This window comes from Protomyctophum bolini (genome assembly GCF_963924005.1).
Source record: "Protomyctophum bolini genome assembly, chromosome: 15".
Lineage (NCBI taxonomy): Eukaryota > Metazoa > Chordata > Actinopteri > Myctophiformes > Myctophidae > Protomyctophum > Protomyctophum bolini.
This window is the reverse complement of record NC_137876.1, coordinates 42,280,870-42,305,563: the sequence shown is the minus strand read 5'-3', so window position 1 is coordinate 42,305,563 and position 24,694 is coordinate 42,280,870. Positions and strand designations below refer to the sequence as shown.

Sequence of the window (24,694 nt, the reverse complement as noted above, 5' to 3'; positions counted from 1 at the left end):
ACGCACGCACGCACGCACGCACGCACGCACGCACGCACGCACACACACACACACACACACACACACACACACACACACACACACACACACACACACACACGCTCTCTTTGCTGCTCAGTTTAGTGGAATAGATGGCTGTCAAACTCCTGTCTCTTATACTGTACATACTGTACCTGTGCATGTCAGAACTACTGGTGTGTCTTAAAGAAATACTCTCATGTGAGGTGCATGAGGTCATTCCCTATACATATTATATGTTGTGGAGAGATATATCAATATTGATTGATTGATTGATTGATTGATTGATTGAATAATATTAGACAGAAATGCAAACAGCACGAGTACAGTCAAACACAAAAAGTGGACTGGATGGATTGTTTCCATCAAGGTCTTATGTAAACAATAGAGAATACACTATTCTATATTACAAGGTAGGATATTGAAGATATCAGTCACACATTAAATTAATAAACAGATACATTAATAAGAGAACGTCAAACATCATCCATAGACATAACTATAGAACTGGCTTTTTGCTCTTATTCTATAATAATGGATTGACCTAAACAACTACTTCCTGTGTCTCAGCAAACCCGTGTGGCAGCGACGAGTTCATGTGTCAAAATAAACAATGCATCGACAACACACACACACACACACACACACACACACACACACACACACACACACAGCTATGAGTGCACCTCTAACATCTCCAAATACATTCCAGCAATGCAGACTTTGTGTCGTAAACTTTTACACGATCAGAATCACATTCATCTAAACCTCCTCTGCTTCCATTGCTCTTCCACTCCAACAGAGAAGAAATGTGATCATCACCCAGCCTATGTCTGTCACAACGGGAACTGTGTCCAGGAGACATTGCTGTGTGACGGCAAGGACGACTGTGGCGACGGCTCTGATGAGCTCAGCAGCTGCTCTGTTAACGAGTGTCTGAACAGCGAGCTGAGTGGCTGCTCCTCCCAGCTCAGCTGTAAAGACCTCAAGATAGGCTTCAAGGTATGGAATCAACAGCGCCATTTGACACAGATTCCACCAAGACACTGATGAAACACCTGGTCAGCATCACGCTCTGTTCCTGTCTCCTTACAGTGCACATGTCCCAGCGGCTTCCGTCTGAAGGACGATGGGAAGACGTGTGTGGACGCAGATGAGTGTAGCAGCTATTCCTGCACCCAGCACTGCAACAACACACAGGGCAGCTTCCACTGTCTCTGTGTGGAGGGTTACCAGCTCAGCCCTGAAGACCCCACCATCTGCAGGTCCACATCTGGTAGGAAACAGTGGGAGCTCAAAGCACTGAAAGCACACTGGTTGTCTATTCCAAGAATAGCATTATACAAGCTCATATAGATTATATAGATTATACAAGCTCATAGCGCGGCCGAGCTATGAGATCGTATAGCCAGAGGCGGACTTACCGTTGGACTAGGGTGGGTTGCAGCCTGGGGCCCCCGACTAGGGTGGCCCCTGAAAAATATTAAAAAGAATATATATATCACCCATTCTTGAGATAAGGGACAAAACCTTTTTCAAACTGGATTTTTTTTTTTTTTAAGATACATTCAAATCAAATAGATGTATTTGTAGACACAGGTCTCAACTACCAATCTTGAGAAGGAACAGGTTTTTCGCATAACATTTCTTTCTAAAATGGGACATTTATGCACTTAATACCTGATTCATGTCAACTCCGTCAGACACACTAAAATCCCTTTTAATTGAATTTTATCATTTCAACAATAATATAAAGTCCTCAGTTATCTTATAATGGCTTTCAGTAATCAAGTTAAGTAATACAAATCTTTTAATATTATTTTGTTCCAATATCACACTATTATGAAATATCCAATTTCTCAAAACCGTCATTTCAACCTTTATTTTCAATATTATAACATGAAAACCATGTAAAAAAAAATATATATCATCATTACGTATCATTTCAGTTGGTGTTTCAATACATAAGCACAAAAGATTTGACAGCAAATTTTCTATTTCTTTGGAAATTAACAAAAACATCACGGGACGAACGTCTGACGGAGTTGACGAACATCTGACGGAGTTGACAAGTTTAACTGATTTAGGTTCTAGACCACCTAGGATCTTGATTCTGGTGACTAATCCCACATTTTCAAGGATGAGGAATACAGTGGTACTATTTAGATTTGCCCTGTGAACATGGCAGCCATTTTTCAAAATGGCCGCCAACTTTCTGTTATTTCCCAATAACTCAAGTTCTACACCACCTAGGATCTTGATTCTGGTGACTAATCATACATTTTCAAGGGTGAGGAATACAGTTGTACTATTTAGATTTATCCTGTGACCATGGATGGTAGACATTTTAAAAAATGGTGGACCTGGTATTATTTTACCAATTTACTCAGGGAATATTATCAGAATAATATAAAATCTGTGAATACATTTCTTACCAAGAATTTTCTTCACCAATGTTTGTAAAGGTGTCTACTAACATATCCCACATTGGTTTCTATTTGACCACCCTAGGGGCATGTTTGACAGCTGCTGAAAGTTGGGTACCATCAACAACCAATATAAGGCTAAATGTTCTAAATTTCATTATGCTTTAAGTAGCATGTGGCATGTCAAACTAGGGGCTTTTCATGATTCTGGATCCATTCCAAGCATTAGTTTTGCACAAAAAACACTACGTTGGCTAAAAACGGCCATAGCCATCATCACAGATGTGATGAGGTCAGCACATGTCGGCACATTTGGGCAAGTGGCTATGGCCAAACTAGGGGGTCTATGGCCAAACTAGGGGTCAAACTCCTTGGGCTAAATTTGGTGAGGTGAACAGTGAGCAGTGAACAGTGAGGGAAAGACTGAAGACAGAAGATTTGGCTTCAGGACCATCAGGCAGGATGTGCAGACACTGAAGGCATCAGTGTCTTTCTCTGTGTCCCCAGCATGTCAACCAAAGCAATGTTACCAAATCAAAGGAGCCTTCACCTCATCCTCGTCACCTGGGGCTGGGTGAGCAATCGTATCCTGTATCTAAACTCACAACTAAATACAGACACTTGGCCAGACTGCCGTTTGAAAGGGTCAAACCCCTCATCCTGATTGGGGAAGACCACCCCACCTAATCACACCAACCGAAGAAGTGAGGTTGGGGCCTCCAGGTGGGCCAGCAGCCATCTGCACAAAGACTGGGCTGGACCCTGCAGGAAAGCAATCTCCAGCCAAGACAATGTAAGTTGACTATAACAGAGCCCCAGAACACAGAGCTCAGGAGAAGGATGGAGAAACACTGGCAGGAGGCCACCAAGATACAATGCCCCAGAGACCCAGAGTGTGCCACCACTGGCAGTAAGGAGATCAACTGCTGCAGCAAAGATGTCATGAAAGGCAAGTCTCCACCAAAAAAAACCCTGAACCTAATCGGGGTGTCAAGAGACCAAAGTTTCTCCCCCACAGTTCCCTGCAGTGGCCAGTGAAGTCAAACTGTGCATCTGTACCTGAAAGGGGCAAGTCAAAGGCCAGAAAGCCCACCTCCTTTTAATGTCCTGTCAGTAGAAACTCAACCTGCACCTGAAATAAGCCCTTACCTCTCCCAGAGAAAGTTCATCCTTGAAAATGTAATGATTAGTCGCCAGAATCAAGATCCTTGGTGGTCTAAAACTTGAGTTATTGGTAAAATAACAGCAGGTTGGTGGTCATTTTGAAAAACAATGGCTGCCATGGTCACAGGACAAATCTAAATAGTACCACTGTATTTCTCATCTTTTAAAATGTATGATTAGTCGCCAAAATCAAGATCCTAGGTGGTCTAAAACTTGAGTTATTGTAAAATAACAGCAGGTGGCGGCCATTTTGAAAAAAAAAAATGGCTGCTATGGTCACAGGACAAATCTAAATATTACCAATGTACCCCACATCCTTGAAAATGTATGATTAGTCACCAGAATCAAGATCCTAGGTGGTGTAGAACTTGAGTTATTGTAAAATAACAGCAGGTGGCGGCCATTTTGAAAAATGGCTGCCATGGTCACAGGGAAAGTCTAAATTGTACCACTGTATCCCTCATCCTTGAAAATGAGGTCTTAGTCACCAGAATCAAGATCCTAGGTGGTGTAGAACTTGAGTTATTGTAAAATAACATCAGGTGGCGGCTCTTTTGTAATATGGCTGCCATGGTCACCACGAGACAAATCTGTGATGGCCCCATAGCCAAAAATGTTCCTTAAGGCATGCTCTAACTGTGTGCCAAATTAGAATACTGCCCATTATTCAAAAACAATAATTTTATTGTTTTAGGAACACTTTTGTCAACTCCGTCAGATACACGTCAACTCCGTCAGACACAAAATCTGACGGAGTTGACGTCTGACGGAGTTGACAAAATGGCATTTGTTTTCATCTTAACCCTCTTTAGTACAATGTAGCCATTTTGTTTTTGATTAATTTTGTTAGCTAAACCTAACCCCTAAACTAAAATAATAAACATTATTTTGGAATTCTTAACAAAGATCATAATAATGTCCTGACGGAGTTGACATGTAAAAGCTGTGACCACATTGTTATCAACATTGTTTGTTTAAAATATCAAACAATTGAATGCTTGTCAGACCAGGTACTCCACTGTTGCAACAAATATAAATGGGACTTGGAAAAGGAGTCTTCAGGCTAAATCTGTCGACAATATTTTCTGATTAATTTAAGACTTTTAAAAAAACCTGACGGAGTTGACGGAGACGTGGGACGAACATTTGATATGAGATATTTAATAGAAAATATAAATTAAAATTAACTGTGTATATTATTTGCTATGTTGTTGACAATCTACTTTAATTTAGTATGTATATTTATGTGATTGTGACAGTATTAGACACTTTTTTGGCAGTTTGAAATTGTGGCCACTTGCTGGGGACAGGCTAAATACAGGCCTTTTTGGGTACAGGGCCTGCTTTTAACTAATTCAGATGGAATATGAAAACAATTATAATGAAATTAAGGGCATAATAATACACAACTGTATTACACTTAACTTTGCAAGTGCTTTTATTTTTATGAATTAATTAATTTTTTACATAAAATAAGGCTCTTATGTGTGGGACATGTTTTTTCCACTTTTGTCCCTCATCTCAAGAATGAGTGACATATACATATATATATTATTATTTTGTTTTTATTATAAAATAAGTATTGAAATCCAATTCAAGTGAAATGTGTGCCTGCCTCTCTTTTTAGGGGCCTGGGTACCCCAAAATGAAAACAAAATAGCACAAAAAAATTGCAGGTCGCGGGTCGCAGGCCTGCACCGCGCTCCCTAAGGGGGGCCCTCAAATTTGCTCCAGCCCGGGTGCCCTCTGCAAGGTAAATCCGGCTCGTATAGCTTTGAAAAAAAGTATGACAGTATGCCAGTTAAACATACTTTTGGGCAGAGATGGGAAGTAACGAAGTACAAGTACTTCGTTACTGTAACGAAGTACTTTTTTTGAGTATCTGTACTTTACTGAGTACTTATTTTTCGGACGACTTTTTACTTTTATCCGTTACATTTTAACACAAGTACTAGTACTTTCTACTGAGTACTTTTCAAAATAGGCTTGTTACTTTTATTTTAATGCATGACACCGATTAAAATAATATTAGACCAAGGAATCTAGAAATACAGACGTGCGCGATGCGAGTGTGGTTCATTCACTGCTGACGGGTGAAATCTCGATGCATCGTTCGTGGAGTGCTTGCAACGGTAAAATCCATGGTTGCACCTTTTTTTCATGGTAAATTTCACCCTATCCTGTGTTTCCGAGGCGCATTGAACGTACCATCAGAAAAGGAAGGGAAAAAGGTCTCTCGCAGGCAGCGCACAGCCGCACACACAGTCAGTGAACAGAAGTTACCGTACGACCGTGCAGAGTAGACACGTTGAGACTGAGACAACAAACTGACTATAAAGAGCACCCGCGACTAACAGAACAAGAGAAGCACCACCTTTAGCTTTATAGCTATCCGAATTTGTCCGTCGATCAGTTGACCTTTCACTGTAGCTCTGCGTGCTGGTAATGATCCACACTCCACAGCTGTTCTCACTGATTCTCCTATGCGAATCTGCGTCGCGATCATCAATTTGTAATTAAAGAAAGCTTCTGCAGTCTGCACACACGTGTACAACAACAACAACAACGCCACAGCTGGGTGTACTGCTTGCGTTTAAAGTCGTTTACAACCGTTTCACAACTTTCCACTGTCCAGCTTTCCCCTGCTGTTCTCTGGGATAGAAGCCTTATGTATTTATATTCTGCAGCAAGACGGTGTCGCACGCCTAAAATTACAGATCCACAAACTCACATCTGGGCGTGGATGAGACGCGTTGTGAGCTTGTACATCTGCTATGTATTTAAAACGTTAATAATACATGCAGGCCAGGGACTTCAATGTTTTTCAGGTCAAGCCAAGGACCACTTAGCTGAGAGTGAGAGATCAAGCAGGGACCCCCACTATACATAGGCAATTATATTATAAAACTGTTGCAGATTAAACTAGACATAGACTTGTTTGACAGCACTACAATTTTTGTTTTGTTTATTTGTTTATTTTCTATTTATATGTTGGTAACATTAATTGATGAACGATAGGCTATTACATTTTAATCTCTTGTCAAAACTTCAAATTGACCTTTGAGATATAATAATTATACTATAGCCTATGCTTATAAGTATTCTAACAATTCCACAATAACCAGCAGAGAACAGACCCTTTGTTTACTTACAGAATTCTATAAGTTGGGTTGTTTGAGATGCAGAGCTATAATACTAACCTACAGTAAAACAATAAATTACATTGAAATGTAATGCATTTTTACATGTTTTGGGAAATTAATAGAGCTTTAATATAAATCCTTTCTATTGTGATGAATCGCCATCAAATCGCATCGTTATCGGTAGAGGGGTGAATCGTATCGCATCATATCACCAGGAGATTCCATGTATCGCTAAAGTATCGTATCGCTGGCAGTGCATCGAGATGCATATCTAATCGTGAGATGAGACGAGATATAGTTTACACGTATTTGCGGAACCGAACCAGGCAGAAAAATGAGCGACACTGAGGAGGAAAGTGACATTGAAACGGTCAACACTGCAGACTCGACGAAGGACGAGCCAGACGAATCAGACGATCAACCACAACCAGCCAAATCAGTGTTTTTGGTGGGGATCTTTTTAGTTTAATAGCCTTCGACGTGTATGAGGTTACAGTTGGCTTTGCAAATCCGGTAAAAATACTTTTACTTTTACTCAGAAAGTACATTTCAGAGCCTGTACTTTTTTACTTTTACTCGAGTAATTATTTGAATGACTACTTCTACTTTTACCAAAGTAGTTTTTTACTTTTTACTTTGTACTTCTACTCGAGTACAGAATGTCAGTACTTTTCCCATCTCTGCTTTTGGGGGTCCTTGACATGAATACTTTTGAGAACCACCGACATTTTTCAGAAAACAGTTTGGGTTTAGAAGACATTTGTAGAATCGGCCTCAGGTCTTCATGGGTTTAACTGCGTACAGTCTGTCTGTCAGAGAGAGAGAGAGAGGCCGCACCACGCCGAGTGGCCAACGCTGTGAAATAGTTTAGTCTGTCTGTCTGTCTGTCTGTCTGTCTGTCCGTCCGTCCGTCCGTCCATCTGGTTTGCTGCTATACGCAGTACCTTAGGAGGGCTGAGTCAGATGTCTGTCTGAGTTGGTTATTTTAATTCATTTATTAATCTTTTTGTTGTCTCTTTTTGTCAATCTCTTTGTAACTGTTATTTTTGTCTCATTCAGGACGAGAACCCCTTTTGGTGTTTTAAGCATAATTTTGAACTTCTATTGAAAAATAGCAGATCTATAAGCTCATAGCGCGGCACCGAGTGCCACCCTAAGACATTGTAGATCTGCTATTTTTGAAAAATCATGAAAATCTGGCGCACATCTTTGAATATATATTATTTGAGAGCGAACATTTTGAAGTCATATCTTTGCTCCTGGGGGGGTCCCTGGAACAACATATTTTCAGATGCGGTTCGGCGGCCAATAACATATAATTGTTGTAATTTGAAAACCACTGACATAGAAACTTTTTTTTCCCAGAAAACTGTCATGATTTAAAAGAATCTGGTCTCAGTCCTAAATGGGTTAACATACAGTAGAGTAGAGTTTGGTTTTATTTGCATTTTCTATTGTTGTATTGGCTTATTGTTTGTTTGTCTGAAGTCACATGGCAGGAACAGGTATCTGTTTATTTCTGTACTAATATTGTGCGTTTTTGGTCTAATACAATCTACGGTTGTAAATTATTATTCTTGGTAACTCTAATATTTACATTGCTTTCTCATCTCTACAGTATGTAGTTTTATAAATGATGCTGTGTTCATGAATATGTCTCTCCCAAACAATCAAATTAAGCATTGCATTTTACGCTAAATAAATGTGATTTTCTCTAGATGTGGAGCCCTTCCTCATCTTCACCAACTCCAAAGAACTGAATAAGATGAACTTGAACGGCTCCAACCACACTGTGCTCAAACAGGTGAAAACCATTGAACATACTGTAACAACACATACTATACACGCTTACATCCACCAACAATAACACATTTGAGCCCCTAATGAACTGCATAGACGATATTAAAACCTGGATGGATGAAAACCTCTTATATCTCAATGACAATAAAAGGTAAATCATCATCTTTGGACAACGCTCCAGTGGCTCCACCCCTCCTGTCAACAACCTCGGCCCCCCTCACTTCCAATATCAACACAGGCGCAAAAGAATCTTGCTATTATTTTCGATAATATTTTTAAACAGATAAGCTCTGTTGTCAAAACAAGCTTAAACCCTGCCTCCCCCTCAAACAATTTGAAATCGTCATTCACTCCTTCATCTCCTCAAGGCTGGACTTTTGTACTAATACTATGGCATCAACCAATCCTCACTCCGAAGACTCCAATTAGTCCAAAATGCTGCTGTCCGCCTTCTCACCGGACCTAAAAAGTTTGACGACATCACACCAGTCCTGATTTCACGCCATTGGCTCCCGATAAAACAAATAATTGATTTTAAGATCCTACATTTTTTACTTTTAACCCATTCAGGAAAGGAACCCCTTTTGGTGTTTATAAGGATTATGTTATACTTTAGCTATTGAAAAATAGCAGATCTACAAGCTACAAGCGGCCCCAGAGCTGTGGAACAACCTCCCCCCTTTTATTAGAGCTGCCCAATCCATGGAGATTATTAAATCCTTACTAAAAACGCACATTTTCTCCCTGGATTTTAATGTAATCTGATTTTAATTTGCTCATATATTCCTATATTGTGCATGTACATATCATGTTTGCCTCATTTGCCATGTATCTGGTTCTACTTAAATTATATAGTAAATAGTAAATTGCTTTAAATGTTATTTGCTCTAAATGTTTTTTTCTTTCCTGTGAAGCACTTTGGTCAATTTCGGTTGTGCTAAATGTGCTATAATTAAAGGATTTGGATTTGACACAATACACACACTGCTTTTGACATGTCGGAATGTATTCGACCTGTCAGAGACTAACTGCTAACTAACTAACTGCTGTGCTGTGACAGGACTTGAATCGAGCGAGGGCTCTGGACTTTGACTACGAGCAGCAGATGGTCTATTGGACAGACACCAAGACGATCAGTCGTATGCACATCAATGGCAGTGACGTCCAGGTCAGTGTGACAAATACACAGATGGGAAGTGAAATAATGTCAGAAAATGGTTATACTTGTATTCAAAATGCTTTGTAATATCACTGTTGTTAGACAGTGTGGTGGTAACTAAGCATTTTTACTCAAGTACTGTACATATTAAACACTGTAAGGTACGTGTAATTTCCCAAGTATTTATATTTCCTAATACATACTGGCCTGGTACTCCACTATATCTCAGAGGCATATTTGTACGTTTTACTTTAGTTACTTGCAGTGGTGGACAGTAATGAATGAGGTACTTTGTTTTAGTAGTGTACATTTATGAGTATGTGTGGTTTACTTTGGTATTTCAATCCACTGCATTCCAAAGACGTAATATTGTACTTTTGACTCCACTACATTTCTAGGAAGGTAAAAGGTACATTCTGAATTAACGATCTATAAGCTCACACCGCGTCGCATCAGGACACGTTGTGATGCTTGTAGATCAGCTATTTTCACTACCATTGATATTGTTTTGAGCCGGATGGGGGAGTGTGTGTGTGTGTGTGTGTGTGTGTGTGTGTGTGTGTGTGTGTGTGTGTGTGTGTGTGTGTGTGTGTGTGTTGGGGGGGGTCTAAATACAGCAATACATTGATACTAATTATTTATGTACACATTATACAGTATAGGCTACAAGTACGCCAGTACTTTAGCTCAAGTACACATTTATAGATAAATGTATACTTGCTATACGTTGAGTAATATATACTCAACTACGTATCTACAGTATACGTAGTTGAGTATCTATACTTTGACTCAAGTATACTGGGCTTGAGTACTTTGTCCACCACTGCTTACTAGTTACTTTGTAGATTTAGATTGTTATGATGTTATAAATAATAACATTCATTATTGAAAATATTCAACATAGTTAGAAAATAGCAGATCTACAAGCTCACAACGCATCATGTCACAATGCATTGTGAGCTTTATAGCATGTATAGACCTGCTATTTTCAAAAAGCCAAATTATGAAATAAGGCTTAAGTGCTGAGAGTTGTGCAAACAAGCAGAAAGGTTGAGTAGTGGCAGTTAGAACACTTTTTACAATATCCTGTGATATTAATATGTTGAACAAATGACTTACAAATAGAACAATAAAACGTGGTGAGCACTGCGTGAAAAGAGGAGTTAACGGGCAATTACGGGAACTGTATTTTGCCCGTAAACCTCAAGTTTAGCGGGCATATACATGTAATATACGGTAATATACAGGTGTGATGGTACAATACGGGAGTATATGGTTTTGTTTGTTGGAAAGATTAACGGGAGTTTCGTGTAATATACACATCCGTATTCCAAGCTTTTTGCGCAGTGGAGTATATCCAGAGTGAATGTATGTCTCATTGACAGGTCCTCCACACGTCACTCAGTGCACCACGCGGTCTGGCTGTTGATTGGGTGGGAGGAAACCTCTACTGGAGTGACACTGTGCAGGACACCATAGAGGTGTCCAAACTAAACGGAGCGTACCGAACAGTCCTGGTCAACACCGGCCTGTATTACCCAGACTCCATGGCTGTGGATGTACGCTACGGGTAAGTGTACTGTGGTGTGGTGATCATGAACCGTATACACTGACTTTATCAACCGTCTTGTGAAACACCACAGATACAAGAATGCTGAATTATATCTAAAAGCTAAACGGATGACATTGCATCATATTTATTTGTTGTACCAGCACTGTTGTGCAGCACTGTTCATTTTTACAGCAATTTCTGATTTAGTCTTAGTCTTTTGAATAACACCATTTAGTTTTAGTCCTATTTTAGTCTTCTGAAATTGTTTTGTCTTAGTCGACTAAATATCAAAATATTAGTCTTAGTCTTAATGCAGTGTACATTTTTTAAGATTTAGTCTTAGTCTTTTGAACAACACAGCATTTTGTTTTAGTCCTATTTTAGTCCTCTGAGTCTAGTTTAGTTTACTACACAACATAAATAACAGTCTTGCAGATCTAATTAAATAAAAGTCACATTAGTTATTTTTTTGTATAAGACTAGGATGTATCACATGAGTGTGAGTATATATATATATCCGATCTACGTACAAGCTCACACAACGCGTCTCACAGAGACGTGTTGTGTGAGCTTGTAGATCAGCTATTTTTGGTGTATGTTCCCCCCAGAATAGGGATGCTGAAGTGTTTAAAGTAAACGTCAAGTATGAAGTTATTTGCATGGAAATGACTAGTTTACGTACCGTAAAATGACATAAAGGTTCTATAAAGTAACAATGCAATTCAGGGGTGCGGTTGACGAAAACGTTATTTTGCGGATCGAGGTGCACTGAGACAAAAATGTTTGAGAACCACTGCTGTACAGACAGTACTGTATGTGTGATTTGTTGTGAATAGTGACCTGACACAGTGTCTCCTCTGACAGCTACTTGTACTGGGCAGACGGGGGCAGCAACAACCCCCACATAGGGAGGATAGGGATGGACGGCACCAACAGGAGCATCATAGTGAAGGATGGGATCACCAGGCCCGTGGGCCTGACGTTAGACTACATCAATGATCACATATACTGGAGCACCGGAACGGGGATGAGCATTGAGATTGCCAACCTGGATGGAACCAACAGACACACAGGTTACACGCACGCACGTGCACGCACGCACGCACGCACACACACACACACACACACACACACACACACACACACACACACACACACACACACACACACACACACACACACACTTAGTATGGGGATTCATGGATGCCATTTTTACAAATATTTTGGTCAACACAAATCATAGAGCCAAATATAGCTGATCTATACAGGCTCACAATGCGACGCGTTGTGAGCTTGTAGATCTGCTATTATGGTGAGTGACACCGGTGTGCAGTTAAGTATGTAAGGCATAATTCATGCATGCATGCGCACACACACACACACACACACACACACACACACACGTACACACACATGCACACACATGCACACAGACGCACACACATGCACACACACACGCAGCCACACACTCACGCACGCGCGCATGCCCGCAGCCACGTATGTAAGCACGCACATACGCGCAAGCACACACCTACGCTCACATGCACTCGCACACACACACACACACACACACACACACACACACACACACACACACACACACACACACACACACACACTATATACATATTTATTGTGGGCAACATTTTGACACTGTAATTACACGATTCCAGGTCCATTTTACACTCTGTGTTAAAGGAATGCTCCAGATTTGACTGTGTTCAAGAACAGCTTTTGTAAATGTTGTCCATGAGTATAGTGGAAGAAAAAGTAATTAAAGCAGTAAGAACATGATTTACTTCAGAGTACACTTTACTAAAACATTGTATATCTTATTATAAATAGTCTTATTGCTATTTCATAATATTCTGACACTTTTGGTTTTGTGTTTCTGTAGTTCTGAGTCAGGGTGATATCTTTGGTATTACCCTGTTTGAGGAGTACATCTACTGGAGCTCCAGCTCCAGGTCCATCTCCAGAGCTCACAAGACTCAGGGAACCAACCCCACCACACTCATCAGATACCTGAACGATCCATGGGACATCCAGATCTACCACCCATATCAACAACCTGAGGGTCTGTACCACCTACTGTACACAACACTCTCATTATGACTCTGCATAATGTTTTATGACTTCTATTAACTGTCTATCATTGTATTATTATCTGATCTGTTTTGAAAAGCATTACGTCGTATACAGTATAAATACACCCCATAATAATAACAACAACAACAACAGCAACAATAATAATAGTCATATTGTGACATAGTAGTAGTAATAGTATTAGTATAGTATAATCGGAATTGGCCACATCGGCCATAAAAATGCCATATTGGTATCGGATCGGTCTCAAAATAATCCAGATCATTTCATCGGTTTACACCAGCAAAATAAATTAAAAATTCTACATTGAATTCATTCATTCATTCACACTTGGAAAAAGAGTATAGTCTATGTATTGATTGGCTTTGAGCCAACTAAGCCCCTAGAGGACCTATAGGCTTGTTTCCATTGTGGCCCTCTGTATAATATCGGAATTGGTCAGATTTGGTATTGGCAGATATGACCCTGCAAATAATGGGAGATCGGATATCGGTCATTATAATTTCATAACTGTGCACCCCTAAACAGTATTGTAACATAATAGTAGTAGTAGTAGTAGTATTGTATCATAGTAGTATAGTAGTAGTATTCAGGGCTCTCATATTCATTACATGTGTACATGTTTTTCTGCAGTGTCTGCTCATCCGTGTCAGACCAACAATGGAGGATGCAGTAACCTGTGTCTGCTCTCACCTGGAGGAGGCTACAAGTGTTCCTGTCCCACCTACTTCTACTTGGCAGCGGACAACAAGCAGTGCATGTCCAGCTGCACTGCTAGCCAGGTGATTCACCTCCAGTTCACTTGTGTTATACGCGTTTATGTCTTTATAGGTCTCGTGTCTGCTGTCGATAGTCATTACTTGCGCAAGCAGAGCGCGCAAGTAATCATTTCGCTTGGTCTCTTCAAAGTGAAGCCAAGTTTTTTTCAACCGTAAGTCTGTGCCTGGTTTGCTGGGACCAGTTACAACATTATGTCATCGTTGAGAACTGGGACCAGAGTACATGGTGTGTATACGTATGTAACTGGTCCCAGTTCTCAACGATGACGTAATGTTGTAACTGGTCCCAGCAAACCAGGCACAGACTTACGGTTGAAAAAAACTTGGCTTCACTTTTTGGAACCAAGTAACCACAGTATACTGCTAATCAAATTATAACTACATACTCTGTATGTAGTTGTAATGTGATTTGTAATTTGTAAATCTGTGCCTGGTCTGCTGGGACCAGACTACACAGATGACCATATCTCTTACGTCATCACTGAGAGCTAGTCATACATATACACACCGTGTACTCTGGTCCCAGCTCTCAACGATGACGTAATGTGGTATCTGGTGGGACCAGATTACACAGATGACCATTTCTCTTACGTCATCACTGAGAGCTAGTCATACATATACACACCATGTACTCTGGTCCCAGCTCTCAACGATGACGTAATGTGGTATCTGGTGGGACCAGATTACACAGATGACCATTTCTGATGACGTAAGTCATACAACATTATGTTTCTGGATTGTATAAAAATCACGCAAATGTCAAAAAGTTAACCATTAAGCTTAACGTCGTTGTAGTATATAACTAACTAAACCAAACAGAACTTTAGGATAAAGGACAGAAATCCATACCATTTCAGAGAAGAGAATTTTTCTACAGAACTGACTACGCAGACTACTTTCTCTCTCGAAAGTACTTGCGCGCTCTGCTTGCGCACTAGTAGGCCATTTATGGCCTACTAGTGTGCAACAAGCAAGTATGCACTCGGCAGAGTGCAGTTCTAGTTCTAAAGATGTGTTTCGTCTCTCCCGTCAGTTTGCTTGTAAGAACTACAAGTGCATTCCGTTGTGGTGGAAGTGTGACACGGCAGATGACTGTGGGGACGGCTCAGACGAACCTGCAGACTGCTGTGAGTAGATACTCAGAGACTGAAACACATCTTACTACATGTGTTTACACTGATTACACTTATTACTTTGTACTCCAATGTCCTTTAACTGTTTCTGACACCTGCATTAAATATATAACTACAAATGTCTTCTAATTCATGACAGTTTCTTAAAATCCTGTTTCTGTATGACAGTGGTGCTCAAACCTTTTCATGTCAAGGACCCCCAGAATAATATGCATTTGGCCGTGGACTCCCATCTGAAAATATGTTGTTCCAAATATTTGAATTAAAAATGTTCACTTTGAAAGAATATAATTATAGTCAAAGATTTGCACCACATTTTCACGATTTTTCAAAAATAGCAGATCTACAAGCTCATAGCGTGCGGCACTCTGTGTCGTGCTATGAGTCCTTTTTGAGTACAATATATTGGTAAAAATTAAATGGAGGTCCATTTTAAAACAACCAACATCCAACAGACCATACAAACAATGTAAAAAAAAAAAAAAAAAAAAAAAAATAGCCTACTAATGTAAACAATTAAAAACAAATGGCTTCTAAATCCTAAAAGTTTTCTGTAAAACCTGTGTTTCTATGTCAGTGGTGCTCAACATTTTTCAGGTCAAGGACCCCCAGAATTATCTGTATTTCGCCATGTACCCCCATCTGAAAATATGTCTTTCCAGGGACCCCCCAGAAGCAAAGATTTGAGTTAAAAACGTTCTGAACGAATATATATTCAAAGATTTGACCCACATTTTCACGATTTTTCAAAATTAGCAGATCTACAAGCTCGTATAGCCCAGCATTCGGTGCCGCGCATATGAGCTTGTAGATATGCTATTTTTCAATAGCTAAAGTACAACATAATGCTTGAAATACCAAAAGGGGTTCCCGTCCTGAATGGGTTTAAGGCCACATTTCGGTCAAGTCCATGCACAGTGCACACACACATTTATAACTGATGGCTTCCCCTGTTGGGCAATTACAAAATAACTTTACACACAGTGTTATGAAACATGTCCTGTGAGTTGTAATGTTTGGACTAAACAATTAATTATAGTCAGTGCATTTGTAGAAAAAAGCGGAGATCCGAGAACACTTAATAGTTAAAAAGGTGGAAAACTTTATTAAACCGACATGCTTCGACCTATACCGGTCTTGTCCGTTTCATACATGTGTTATCCCGATTGATCCAGGAGCACCTTTTTACTAATTTAATATTTTGTATACCTGCACACCTCCTGAGCACCGGGTTGCTTCCTTGCCTCTGCATAGTCACATTTGTATTTCCATTTGTAGCAACCCTTGGTGGCCGATTAGAATACATCTTTCAGGGTATTTTTAGGTACTTATGTCATCCTGCGAGTTTAGTGATGATTGGTCCAACAACAGTCGTAACCTTGCACAGCAGCTGGCCTCATGCCATCACGGTTTACCTGGTAAGACATCAGCTTATGTAGGATACTTCTGTCTGAAAGCCAGGTGATAATAAATGTCCTTTAACGACACACAGCAGAGATTTTTTGTACTCACTGTAGCCTATACTGTTTGATGGTGGCTGTTTTAACTATATATACATGCTATGAAGTAATACTATACCGTAATGTACCGTGAACAATCGTCAAATATGAAGTGCATCAGGAACTTTGTTCCTGACACACTTATATTTGAGGATTGTTCACGGTAGTGAAACAAAAGTTAGTTAAAATAGCTATATTCCAGGAACAGGCACAAAGCAGATATCCACCAATACAATGCTCTTCTTCCATTCTGTGCAGGTACAATAATCCAATGGGATTATTTCCTTTTGTTGTCTCCGGGTAAGGCCTTCATAAACTCCACTGAATCCCCTTGCTGTTGAAATGAATGGGAGCAATATAGAGATTGACAGGTTCCTTAGCCAATCCGATTTCAAGTTTTCCCTGCTCTTCTTTGAAGTGCCAGGGCCAGCTAGCTGGCCTTTGGTGACGTTAACGTCTTGCGTGGATCCCATTGCTGGGGGGAAATATTGTCCAATGAGAAAAGAGAACTGGGTGTTTGAAACTTTCTGCGCGAGTTCCCATCTGATTCTGATACTCATTCTGAGGTGGGCATTGACTGTGTGGATAGTTGTCATGATCCAAGGAATCCAGGGAATGTCAGTGATTGTACGACCTTTGATTCAAGGGTTACGGGTCGAAATGTAACGCCTGACCTGGTGGAGACAATGTAGTAATAGAGACAATACACGTTATCTGTTGTGAAGCTAATTGATTGTGTTATTTGTTTCCCTTCAGCTCTCCAGGCTGAACAAACACACAACACAGTAACAACAACAACAGGTAAACAAAGATTACAAATCATCATAGATTATAGATAGACCAAGAGCTTATTTTAATTAAATCTCTCTCTCTCTCATGTCATGTCATCAGAGACACACTGAACCCGATCTGAGTTTTATACGTAAGAGCTGTATCACAAAGGTGGGTGGCTTATGAAATACTGACATACACATGCTAACACACATGGTGCACACACTAAACACATTGCACATACAGTATACACACATGCACAGACAGACACACTAGGGTCGGTGTCTTTGTCTGGGATCCATTTTTAGCTCAACCAAAGGGTTCCAGTGTGAAGGCAGTGAGTCTGTTCTCCTGGACTGTAGAACCTCAGACTCGACTAGAAACACCACCTGCTCACCTGACAAGACTGTTGGACTCACCTGCTCAGGTAATAATAAAAATCACACCCGTGTGTAAGTGAGGGGCGCTCTTATCATCATACATCATCACATTCCGGCCAATTACAATTTGCGTCCTCACATTTGTCCTCAATGTTTGTGTTTACACACTTTTGTCCTCAATGTTTGGGTTTACGCACTTTTGTATCTAATGTTTGTGTAAACACTCAAAGCTGGACATAGCTGGACAAAAAAAGGACAAAGGTTACATTTTACTATAGATACATGAGAAAAAAATCACACCCGTGTGAACTGAGTGGTGCAACTCCCCCCCCCCCCCCCTCTCTCTCTCATTAGCAGGCAACTGCAGCACTCTCTCTCTGTTTCTGGCACAACAGCGCCCCTACTGGTACTCATTCTCGTGCTCATTAATGTCATTGCTGGTTGTAGGAGTGGTTGCACCACTCAAAAAGTATCAACTTAAATATATTGAAGATATTCAAAAAGACACTGAACTCTCTGAGATAACGACACCTTTAGTATTTTATGAAATAAAACGTTGTTTTACTACTTACTCCCTTGTCTCTGTACAGAGCCTGTCAGGCTGGTGGGAGGAAGCAGTAAGTGTACTGGTAGACTTGAGACGCAACACCAGGGAGACTGGAAACCTGTGGATGGTCGGTCTGACTGGAACCTGCAGTCATCCTCTGTAGTGTGTAGGCAGATGGAGTGTGGCTCTGCTGTTTCAACACGATGGAGTTATGCTTCAACACAACCGGTATGGAAGATGACAGTGTCGTGTGATGGTTCTGAATCTTCACTGAGGGAGTGTGGAACAAAGACGTCTGATACTTCCCAAATGGTCCTGGAGGTATTCTGTTCAGGTAACACTAACAATCACTTCAGCAATGACTGTAATCTGTACAGTTCATTTAATTGGTCTGTCTGTCTGTCTGTCTGTCTGTCTGTCTGTCTGTCTGTCTGTCTGTCTGTCTGTCTGTCTGTCTGTCTGTGTCTTTGTTGAAACTTATGTCCGTGTCTGTTATGCACAGTGGTGGACAGTAGCAAAGTATGCTTACATGTATTGAGTACTATTACTTAAGTACTTCTATTTTTGTATACTATTACTCTCTAGGAAGGGAAAAGTTTAACCACTTAAATGCACTTTCAAATACAGTGGAAATAGCAGATCTACAAGTTCACAACATGTTGCGATGTGCTACCTTCACTATCCTATCCTACTATAATAAGGAAACCGGTCAGTCAGGCAGTCACTGCTGTCTGTTCTGGATGGTTCTCCTCAGTGGCTTGAGCAATTGCTCTGCACACGGGCATTGACCATTATACACAACCACAACGCCTGTTTTTAACATTTAAGTTGTTTATTAGCGTTTCTGTGTAAACACCAGAGATTCGGATCGTAGCTGCTGGCCAGACACTGCCACACAGTGAACACCACAACACACACACACACACACACACACACACACACACACACACACACACACACACACATGCTGCAAACTTATAAAGGGCTTTAATTTACGGCCCAAGTCCAACATATGTTTTATGAGCGGGAGGGATGCTTTGGGATATCATCCTCATAGCACTAGCACGTAACTTAACACAGCACGCCGGTCAGTTGACTTAACTCACAAAAACACATTTATCATCCTGTTTAACCTTCAAATAAAAATCATCTGACAATGCAAACAACGACACGTTCGTACTGCATGTATGCACGTTCTGGCGTGTGGCTATATGGAAAGCTCACTCCTCCGTTCTTCACTTGACATGTAGATTTATGAATGAACTTGACCACTGAATGTACCGCTATTGTTGACGGCTGCTGTCTTGTGTTAAAAGCATTTTAACAGTTTTAAATTGAGTGACTGGCTGTAGGCTATTTATGTAATCACGGGTAACAGGGCTTACAACGGGTCCCTAATATGACGGGTGGGGCGGGTCTGGTTTGTATTCTGATATAATCGCTGGTGACTGCATGGACGGTCTATGGACCGTGCAGGGCACGGGTTGTCAAAATTGGAGCCCATTCACTGGGGGTCTGCGACAACCTGCCCCACAAAAGTGATATTTATTTCATCTTAGACTGTGCCCATCAAAAGCTGATTTCCCACTGCATGGTTACTGCTTTGCCTAGCTGATAACAGATCAATAGCCTCCTGTAACAATGGCATACTTCGTTCACGCCTTCATTCTATTCAAATGATTCTCATTAATGATCTCTCTCTCTCTCTCTCTCTCTCTCTCTCTCTCTGTCTCTCTCTCTCCAGAGTCAGTGAGGTTGGTGAATGGGACCAGTGTGTGTTCAGGCAGAGTGGAGGTGCAGTCTAACCAGTCGTGGGTCTCAGTGTGTGAAGATGACTTTGACCAGCAGGATGCAGAGGTGGTCTGTAGGGAGCTTGACTGCGGGCCTCCTTCAGTCCTCCAGGGGGCGCTCTATGGAGAGGTGAACGCTTCGATGTGGACCACAGAGTTCCAGTGTGAAGGCAACGAATCTGCTCTCCTGGACTGTAGAAGGTCAGACTCAACTAGAAACACCACCTGCTCACCTGACAAGACTGTTGGACTCACCTGCTCAGGTAATAATAAAAATCACACCCGTGTGTAAGTGAGGGGCGCTCTTATCATCATACATCATCACATTCCGGCCAATTACAATTTGCGTCCTCACATTTGTCCTCAATGTTTGTGTTTACACACTTTTGTCCTCAATGTTTGGGTTTACGCACTTTTGTATCTAATGTTTGTGTAAACACTCAAAGCTGGACATAGCTGGACAAAAAAAGGACAAAGGTTACATGCTTTACAAACGGAAATCTTATTTGAAAAATCACACCCATGTGAAGTGAGGGGCACATCAGCATGACGTAAAATTTGACACATTGTCTATTTGCTCAGACACTATGACACGACTATGGACACAGACACAGGAAGGGGCTAGAATCAGTTAAAACAGAAAACAAACACAAAGATGTGGTTTCGATAGCCTGACATAACAATCTACACTCTTTGTTAGGATCTTTTTGTAAGGAAAAGTAATAGTACTTTGTTTAACTGTACTTACGGTATTCTCACTTGTCTCTGTAAAGGGCCTGATGATGTTAGGTTGGTGGGAGGAAGCAGTAAATGTACTGGTGGACTGGAGATCAAACACAAGAGAAAATGGAGACGAGGGGTTGATCAGTCGACTGTCTGGAACCTGAAGGCAGCATCTGTAGTGTGTCGGCAGCTAGACTGTGGATCTGCTCTGTCGACACAAAGGAGTTCTGCTGGTCGTACTCGTGTATGGTCGATTATATCTTCCTGTGATGGTGCTGAGTCTTCACTGAGGGAGTGTGGAGCAATGAGGTCTTCCTTCTCCTCTGCCAGTCTGGAGGTGATCTGTTCAGGTAACACAAACAATACTTCAACAATAACAGTAATCTGTACAGTCTGCTATTAAATTGATCTGGCTTGTCTGTCTGTCTGTCCCCATACGTCTGTCCATCCGTTGATTCATGTCTATCTGTGTGCGTCCGTGCGTGCGTGTGTGTGTGTGTGTGTGTGTGTGTGTGTGTGTGTGTGTGTGTGTGTGTGTGTGTGTGTGTTATGTATTTGCTGTATTACCGTGTTGTTCTTGCTTACTGTAAATCGCTCTGGATTAATTTAACCCAATTAGACCTGAGGACTATTTTACAAATGAAAAACCTACGTTTCTATGTCAGTGGTTCTCAAACTATTTCATGTCAAGGACCCCCAGAATTATATGTATGTGGCTGGCATATCTGAAAATATGTTGTTCCAGGGACCCCCCAGAAGCGAACATCCGTCCGTCTGTCTGTCTGTCTGTCTGTCTGTCTGTCTGTCTGTCTGTCTGTCTGTCTGTCTGTCTGTCACACAGAACACACACCTCCCTTGCCACTGAGGGCTACACGTTCTTTACTTGTATTAACCTAAAGTACGAAATAAAGTACCACCAACAAAATGCTCACATATTAATAGGTTACCGAGTCCTGACTGTCCATTACAGAGACATGTTAGGAATTATGAATACACAAAAGTTAGTTATTACATTTAGACAACTCCTTATTTGTGCGTGGTGATGTTGGAAAATGGATTCTTGAATGATCTCAACTAAGATCCCCACTCTTAAAAAAATTGCATTTCAGAGATGAGCGGAGCAGTCCTGGAAAAGTGTAATGTTCTATGATTAAAATGATCTCTCTCTCTCACTCCAGAGTCTGTGAGGTTGGTGAACGGGACCAGTGTGTGTTCAGGCAGAGTGGAGGTGAAATCTAACCAGTCGTGGGTCTCAGTGTGTGAAGATGACTTTGACCAGCAGGATGCAGAGGTGGTCTGTAGGGATCTTGGCTGCGGGGCTCCTTCAGTCCTCCAGGGGGCGCTCTATGGAGAGGTGAACGCTTCGATGTGGACCACAGAGTTCCAGTGTGAAGGCAACGAATCTGCTCTCCTGGACTGTAGAACCTCAGACTCAACTAGAAACACCACCTGCTCACCAGACAAGACTGTTGGACTCGCCTGCTCAGGTAATAATAATCATAACTAGAAAAGAACATTTCACATAATGTGACTGGTTTATGGTCACCTGCAGCCTGGCATCATTCACTTCCCTGTGCAGTGAGTGGAATGTACTCTAGCTGCAGACACTGTCATGTCTGTGATTACTTTGATTCTGATGGGATGAGAAATCACATCCAATATAAGCACATGGTTGTGAATCACCAAGGTGGAAAAACTGGAGCTATTTAGGCTATTACCTTGTACTTCCTGCTGCCACCGTAGTCCAATTGAATTGTGGAATTGGTCGAATTGAAGAAGTAATCCAGCACCGCACCACAAAGCACAAGGCACCACAAATATGTTATGCTTAGGGCACCCAAATGGCCAGCAGCGGCCCTGATTACCTCTATAGTAATGTCATCAAGGGAGACTTGTCCAATATTTCACATGTCATCCTGATTGGCTAAGATTGACCTCTACTATATTGTCCTGTGCTCAGAGGAGCACATATTTCTAGTTTAAAACATGAAAATTACATTGCTAGCCTGAGATAAAACAGTAAAATACCAACTATACTTGTAATTCACATTCCTATTTAACAATGAAAGTAATAGTAGTTTATTTTCTTTTTTGCCACTGTACAGAGCCTGGTGACGTCATGTTGGAGGGAGGAACCAGTAACTGTTCTGGTATCCTGAAGGTGAAACACCAGGAAGAGTGGAGACCAGCGGGTTCTATTTATGACTGGAACCTGAAGTCATCATCTGTAGTGTGTAGACAGCTGAACTGCGGCTCTGCTGTTTCAACACAAAGGAGGTCTGGTGCAACCGTTGAACCTGTGTGGAAGATTCCATGTGTTGGACTTGGATCTCAATTTTCACTGAGGGATTGTGGAGAAAAGGAGTCTCGTAATTCCACTGAGAGACTGGAGGTGTTCTGTTCGGGTAAAACACATAAACAGTGACCTCCACTTCACCTCCACAACTCTGCGTGTGTGCGTGCATGCACATGCGTGTTTAATAAGATACATGTACATTGACACCCCCCTTCTCTCCCTCCTCCCCCCCTCTCTTTCTCTCTCTCTCTCTCTCCAGATTCTGTGAGGTTGGTGAACGGGACCAGTGTGTGTTCAGGCAGAGTGGAGGTGAAATCTAACCAGTCGTGGGTCTCAGTGTGTGAAGATGACTTTGACCAGCAGGATGCAGAGGTGGTCTGTAGGGATCTTGGCTGCGGGGCTCCTTCAGTCCTCCAGGGGGCGGTCTATGGAGGCCTGAACGCTTCGATGTGGACCAAAGAGTTCCAGTGTGAAGGCAACGAGTCTGCTCTCCTGGACTGTAGAACCTCAGACTCAACTAGAAACACCACCTGCTCACCTGACAAGACTGTTGGACTCGCCTGCTCAGGTATAATCTAATCATTTTAGTAATGTCCTCAAAATATGAGGAGGGAAAATTACCATTTATGCCGCCAAAGTTTGAGGACGGAATTGTAGCAAAATTAACCTATGGCGCCGACATTGGCGATGTGGTTGGCCGTTGTGATTGGCTGGAAGCTGTGCCGTTATTCCCATTATGTGCTGTGATTGGCTGAGCATGGCATAACGGGTGTGATATTCCGTGCTCAAACTTTGAGTTTTGAGTTTGACGTTTGGTAATTTCCGTTACAAGAAGTTCACCCGTTTGCCGTCTTGGGAGTGACAGCTCACCATGTGTTAGTGTTAGACAGTGTTAGGAAAGTATGCTTTTCTGTTAGGAAAGTATGCTTTTCTGTATTTGGTTTTATGGGTCCCTCTTGAAAATGAGATGCTGCATCTCAAGAGGCTGTCCCTTCAATAAAAATCTGAAATCTGAATAGATCCCCACCATCTGTTAACAGAACGGGTGCATGCTTTTGGTTATACATACCATTGGTCTGATATCTCAAACCCTCACCCTAACCTCCCACGGGGCAGCACACCTAGTAAGTAGCCTTGCCGAGCCATGAGGCCCATAGGGCAGGAGCTTAACTCCTGTTTCTGTAGCGTGAGGCAGCTTGATGTACACCCCCTGGACATGACGCTAGTATGTTGCAGGGACTTACCCCATAATCCAACCCTTGATGCTGAGTGTAAAGCAGGGAGGCCTTGGGTCCCATTTTACAGTCTTTGGTGAACCCTGACCTCCCAGTTTCAGGGCGGACACTCTAACCACAAGGCCACTGAGCTGGTGCAGCACACCTAAACCTAACCTTAACCCTCTCCCAAC

General features: G+C 41.5%; 1 long non-coding RNA gene across 1 annotated transcript; it reads left to right on the top strand.

Annotated features, from left to right (window-relative positions):
* The first annotated feature begins 8,512 nt into the window (after positions 1-8,512).
* LOC308330190 lies at positions 8,513-11,229 on the top strand. Its single transcript, XR_013965470.1, has 3 exons — positions 8,513-8,555; positions 9,612-9,719; positions 11,096-11,229. It is a non-coding gene; the product is annotated as an uncharacterized lncRNA (long non-coding RNA).
* Positions 11,230-24,694: the final 13,465 nt, after the last annotated feature.